A 7,119-nucleotide genomic window follows, 5' to 3' on the forward strand; every position below is an offset into this window, starting at 1 on the left:
CACACATGGTATGTACTCACTGATAAGTGGATATTAGCCCAGAAGCTCAGAATACCCAAGATACAATTTGAAACTGTCCCGCAGTTTCTTGAACTTGGGTTCCCTCAGGCAAAGGACTAAAAGACCTGAAATATAGGGTTCGAGAAACAAGAGAAAACACAAAGTCAAGTTGTGCCCCAATCAAGGCTTTATTTCGGGTGTTCAGCATTTTTATATGTACATGAGAAACCAAAACTGAATCTCTAGGTTACAATGATATTTGCATAACATAAACACTGTGGAAGGAGTCAGGAGCTAAGGTCTCCAGCGGCTTGGGTGTCTGTGGACATCTTCGGATGTCTTCAGGCAGTGGGCATTTTCTTGTCTCAGCGTGAACTTCCCCAGCAGCTTTCTTCAGAGACTATCTGGACAGTCTGCAGAGGGCTTTGTCTTGGCTCCCCAGGTAACAGTCTCAAGTAGAAACTGCCAGAGTCCAAAGGCTGAGCAGAAGTGGGGAGGTAACAAAATACACAGACCACATGAAGGTCATGAAGAAGGAAGACCACAATGTGGATACTTCGATCCATAACAGAAGGGGGAACAAAATACCCATGGAAGGAGTTGCAGAGACAAAATGTGGAGCAGAGATTGAAGGAATGCCCATCCAGAGACTACCCCAACTGGGGATCCATCCCATATACAGTCACCAAACTCAGACACTATTGTGGATGCCAACAAGTGCTTTCTGACAGGAGCCTGTTATAGCTATCTCCTGAGAGGCTCTGACTGTGCCCAACTAATACAGAAGTAGAGGCTCACAGCCATCCATTGGACTGAGCACAGGGTCCCCAATAAAGGAGCTAGAGAAAGGACCCAAGGAGCTGAAGGGGTTTGCAGCCTCATAGGAGAAACAACAATATGAACTAACCAGTCCCCCCAGAGTTCCCAAGGACTAAACCACCAACCAAAGAATACACATGGTGGGACTCATGGTTCCAGCTGCATATGTATCAGAAGATGGCTCTGTCAGCCATCAATGGGAGGAGAGTCCCTTGGTCCTGTGAAGGCTGGAGGCCCCAGTGTAGGGGAATGCCAGAGCCAGGAAGCAGGAATGGGTGGGTTGGTAAGCAGGGGGTTTTCTGAGGGGAAACCAGAAAAGGGGACATTTGAAATGTAAATAAAGAAAATATCTAATAAAAAAACATAGAGGACATTATACAATGTGAAATAAATCACATACACAAAAACAAATATTTCATTTATGTGTGAACTCGTAAGAAACAGTAGAAAAGTTCCCGTAGGGCAGAGGTAGGAGACATGGGAAGATGATTGAAGGTAGCAATTTTCAGCTATACAATGGATATATTTTATAGACCTAATAATGTACAGCATAATGACTGCAGTTAATAGGGGTGAATTGTCTTCATGAAATGTTCTAGGAGAATAAGTCTTAAATATTCTCACCACACCACACACAAGGTGGCAGGCATACCAATTTGACTCTGGTGATCATTTCATGACGTCTCCTGAATATTACGTACTACTTAAATATTTACAGTTTTTACTCATTGGTTATATCTTCATAAGTCTGGAGGTATTACTGACAGAATTGGGGGGCATCAAGAGAAGAATGTGTGGGCAGAGGTCCTGAGTTCAATTCCCAGCAACCACATGGTGGCTCACAACCATCTGTATGTAATAGGATCCAATGCCCTCTTCTGGTGTGTTTGAAGAGAGTGACAGAGTACTCATATACATAAAATAAATAAATCTTAGAGAGAGAGAGAGAGAGAGAGAGAAAGAGAGAGAGACAGAGAGAGACAGAGAGAGACAGAGAGAGACAGAGAGGCATAGGCAAGCTGAGCTTCTGGAGCTTTTGGGTACCCAAGTGGAAATGGGTGTATTTAGACAGTATTGTCTTGGGCTGGAACGCAGATTAAGGGACGCAGCACAGGATACTGGAAACACACCCATAAGGCTCACAGCTGGAGCGAATGCCTTAGGGATGGTTAAGAGATCAGAGGAAAGAGGAGCAGCATCAGGAATATTCAGAGCGCCTGGTGGTTTCTGCAGGAGGAGTAGAGCTGCTATTAGACTTTGAGGGGTTTGTTTTCTTTGTTGAAAACAATGTGATGCTGTCCAATGCACACAGTGCTTCATAGATATAAACTACATCCATAAGAGACCCTGTTTTTATCTTTTGTTATTCTGCTAACCTTGAGAAGTGGGAAAGAACCAATCTTGTTATCTTCCTTTTGCTGATGAAGGCACTGCCCAGTGTGTTTGAAATCTGTGATCATCATCTAAATAGTATACCACAAAGCTCTGTCAGGTATTTTTAAAAATATAATAATATATATTTTTTTTAGCTTTTGAGAATTTCACCAGGTGGTGATGGTGTACACCTTTCATCCCAACACTTGACCAGAGGCAGAGGCCAGCAGATCTCGGAGTTCCAGGCCAGCCTGGTCTACAGAGTAAGTTCCAGGAGAGCCGAGGCTATGCAGAGAAACTCTCTCTTGGAAAAGAAATGCACAAACAACCTCAAACAAAGAACAACAACAAACAAAACAACAGAAGTAACTGAAGTAATAAAGTGAAAAACAGAGTTCTGGAGATGTAGAAATAAAGTTTCACAATAAAATAAGAGAGCCATATTCCAGCTCCTGTAGGCAGTAGCTTCAGACACTAAGAAGTTGTGTTTCAGAGATAGCCAAGGGCATGCAGTAAAAACAAAGTTCTGGTGGTCAGAATGTTGAGACAGAATGACCAGGCCATTCTGACTAAAGCTAAGTAAGGCTAAAACAAAAATAACTGGTGGTTGCAATGACGTTAAGGTCCATGAAAACAAGATTAGCAATTCTCGGGAGAACCCCCCAACCCCTCCCTATGGTGAATTTTGAAAAAGACCACAAACTGTCACCCTGACCTTGCTGCCAACAATCCCCCTACCACCTAGTTACTCAGCCCCTTCCCAGGGACTTTTCAAGGCCAGGTACAGAGCTGGATAGGGAAATTGGCTGACTAAGCCAAGAACAGCCCCCTGAGCAAGACAACCAATGCCTGATGAGATCCTTTGTCCTGTGTTCCACCAATCAGAGTAAGCCAGCTAGCCCTGTTGCAGAAATCTGCCCTCTGTAAAGTATAAAAGATGTATGCTTTTGGGCTGGTGAGATGGCTCAGTGGGTAAGAGCACCAACTGCTCTCCCTAAGGTCCTGAGTTCAAATCCCAGCAACCACATGGTGGCTCAATTCCCAACAGCCAGATGAAGGCTCATAACTATCTGTATAGTTACAGTGTGCACTCATGTGCATAAAATAAATAAATAAATCTTTAAAAAAAAAAAGATGTATGCTTTCTAAGTTCAAGGTTGACACAACCTCCCCTCCCCCCGTGAGGGTGGGCAACCCCACTTATGTGGATCAATAAAACTCATGCGATTGCAACAATCTATTGTCAATCTGTGTTCTCTGGGTTGAGCCTAGATTACTACATAACCTTTTAAAGAACGTCCTACAATGTATTTTAATTGTATTCACCTTTACCACTCTTAACTGCCCCCAGGTTCCTCCCTCCTTCCTACCGCACCTCTTTGTGTTATCGTTTGTTTTGTTTTGTTTTTTTTAACAATTTTGTTTTGTTTTGTTTTGTTTTGTTTTGTTTTGTTTTGAGACAGGGTTTCTCTGTGTAGCCCTGGCTGTCCTGGAATTCACTTTGTAGACCAGGCTGGCCTCGAACTCAGAAACCCGCCTGCCTCTGCCTCCCAAGTGCTGGGATTAAATGCGTGCACCTCCACCACCGGGCTTTAACAATTTATTTTAAGGGGGCCAGAGAGATGGCTCAGTAGTTAAGACCACTGACTGCTCTTCCAGAGGTCCCAAGTTAAATTCCCAGCAACTTCCTGGTGGTTCACAACCCTCTGTAATGAGATCTTGTAGGGTCTATGATTTGTCAAAGAATGATCCCTGGACTCAAATAGTATATAAACGCAGAGTGTTTTATTCTGCAGAAGTCCAGCAGGCTGGGGTCTCCCATTACCAGAATAGAGAGACAACCAAGTGAGCTTGCAGTCCTGATTTAATTAAAGCATACTAGGGAATTCTGGGGTAGGTAACCTCTATGTTAATCTGTTGGGTCCACCTCTAAAGACATCCCATGGCCAGAGTGTCGGGGCTGGAAACTTGCTGGGGAGTCTGGGAACTTTTACTGAGGAAGTCTAAACACTGCTGCTGACCCATTGTCCCTGCTTCAGGGCAGGTGGCTGGGACATTCCATTACCTGGGCATGAAAGCTGGAGCCTGAGTTTTTTTTTTTTGTTTTTGTTTTTTTTTTTTTTTAGTAATTAACTTGCCTGGACTTGCCTGAACTTGCCCAGTTTTTAGGCCTAGTCTCCTTAACTCCCAATTTGAAGTCTGTCCTGGAATCAGCCTCACCTTCTCAGTCTGATGCCCTCTTCTGACATGCATGAAGACAGCATACTCGTATACAGAAAATAAGTAAATACAAGTTTTAAAATATTATAAAAAATGATAATTTATTTTCATTTTATGTGCATTGGTGTTTTGCCTCCATGTATGTCTGTGTGAAGATGTCAGACGTTAGAGTTACTAACAGTCCAAGCTTCCACATGGGTGCTAGGAATTGAACTTGGGCTCCTCTGGAAGAGCATTTAATGCTCTCCCCCCCCCACCCCCAGCCATCTCTTGTGTCATCTTTTTTATTATTATTATTATATGTGATTTATTATATGTAAGTACACTGTAGCTGTCTTCAGACACACCAGAAAAGGGCATCAGATCTCATTACAGATGGTTGTGAGCCATCATGTGGTTGCTAGGATTTGAACTCAGGATCTTCAGAAGAGCAGTCAGTGCTCTTACCCGCTGAGCCATCTCTCTAGCCCCCTTAAAATCTTTCCATTCTCTCTTCTGCAACAGTCCCAAGCCTTAGGGGACGGCGATATAGACCCCCTCTTTGTACCTGAGCATTCTACGACCATTGATTACCTAAACTCTGACTAACTGTAGTTTCTGTGATAACCGTTTTCCACTACATGAAGGAACTCCTCTGGTCAGATCAAAGAACTTCATGAATCCATGAATATAGAGACGCAAATTTAAAGTGCACTTTGGTACTGCGTCCATCTAACAGGATAATAGAAGTAGTTCTACCCTTGGGGTCTGGAAGCACCCTAATCCATAGCTGGATTTAGTACTAGGCATCTGTTTCCTCCTGTGGAGCAGGTTTGCTTCCTCCAGAATATCTGTGCCGCCATTGTGGCCAGGGCTATATTTTGTGGAGATGGTCGATATTCAAGTCCACAGGATTCACAGTTGGCATTTTTCCTACAGCAGCCTGCATAGCACCTCCCAGTACTGTGAAAGCTGCCCATCAGGGCAGGCACATCCTGTCAGCACCAACTTGATTTTCCTGTCTATAGCCAATGAGTACGCAATAGGGTCTTGCCATCAAGTTCTGGTTGTAATGTTTTGGAGATCTCTGGAACATTTCTGACCAACAACTTGAGGGGAAGTACCCAAGCTTGGCACTTGTCTTTTTCTTTCTTTCTTTTTTTTTTTTTTTTTTTTTTTTTTTTTTTTTTTTTTTTTTTTTTTTTTTTTTTTGACAACCCATAGCTTCCGGGAGCAGCATAAGCCTCTGTGTAGGGTAACTCCAACTAAACTCTTTAATGAAAAAAATAAGAATAATATAAAATTGTGGTTTTCCATAGGAGCTTTTCAAACATCCTAAATGTTAGATGATCTTTCCTACGGCCTTTCTCGGCTCTACTATCCCATTCCTCTCCCGTCTTTCCCATTATTTTTGTTTTCCCTTAATATCACCTATGTTCTACTATCTCTCCTGCCTTAAGGTATCTCTTCCCTCTACAGATCTTATTTTCTGGATTCTACAGGTACCCTAAATTAAGCACACAAATCTAAACCTTTTATTCATGCAACACTTATCTTTCTGAGGCTGGGTTATCTCACTCTATATGATGTTACCTAGATCCATTCATTTACCTGCGAATTTCATTTTTCTTTTCCTTATTTTTTTTTTAAGATTTATTTATTTATTTATTTTATGTCTATGAGTACACCATTGCTCTCTTCAGAGACACCAGAAGAGGGCATCAGATCCTATTACGGATGGTCGTGAGCCACCATGTGGTTGCTGGGAATTGAACTCAGGACCTCTGGAAGAGCAGTTGGTACTCTTAACCACTGAGCCATCCCTCCAGCCCCAGCAAATTTCATTTTTCAACAGCTGAACAGAATGCAAATGGGAAGTCTAGACTGTTTCACATGGCTATTGTGGATAGCTATGAACATGGATGAGCACGTGTTTCTGTAGTGGGAACAGTCCTTTGGGTATATGCCCAGGAGTTGTCCAGCTGAGTCATTTGATAGATCCATTTCGAGTTCTCTCAGAAAGCACCTTACTGATTTCCATAGTGGCTGCACCAATTTACATTCTTACCAACAATGCTTGAGGGTTCCCTATTTCCCCTTACAGCCTCGCCAGCATGTTGTGAGGTTTTTTTTTTCTTTTATTATTAAAAAGAAATTTTTCCAGTTAGTGTGTGTGTGTGTGTGTGTGTGTGTGTGTGTGTGTGTGTGTGTGTGTTTGTCTTGTGTGGGGACCAGCCCAAGGAAGCCAGAAGAGGGCACCAGATCTCCCAAATCTGGAGTTACAGGTGGTCATGAGCCACTCTGTGTGAGTGCTGGGAATGGAACTTGGGTCCTGGGTGAAAGCGGCAAGCCCTCCTAACCTCTGAGGCATCTCTCTAACCTCTGTCTTTTGTTGCCTTAATCTTAGTCACTCTGAGGAAGGTAAAGGGAAATCTCAAAGTAGTTTTAGTTTGCATTTTTCCTGATGGCTAACTTTTTCTGCTCTTTTATTTTTTTTAAAGATTTATTTTATTTACTTTATGGGTATGGGTACACTGTAGCTGTACAGGTGGCCGTGAGCTATCATGTGACTGCTGGGAATTGATCTCAGGACCTCTGAGGCCTACTCACTCAGGCCCCGCTCGCTCTGGCCCCACTTCTGGACTGGAGAGATAGCTCAGAGGTTAAGAGCACTGACTGCTCTTCCAGAGGTTCTGAGTTCAACTCCCAGCAACCACAACTATCTAT

This window comes from Mastomys coucha, unplaced genomic scaffold (genome assembly GCF_008632895.1).
Source record: "Mastomys coucha isolate ucsf_1 unplaced genomic scaffold, UCSF_Mcou_1 pScaffold1, whole genome shotgun sequence".
Classification (NCBI taxonomy): Eukaryota; Metazoa; Chordata; class Mammalia; order Rodentia; family Muridae; genus Mastomys; species Mastomys coucha.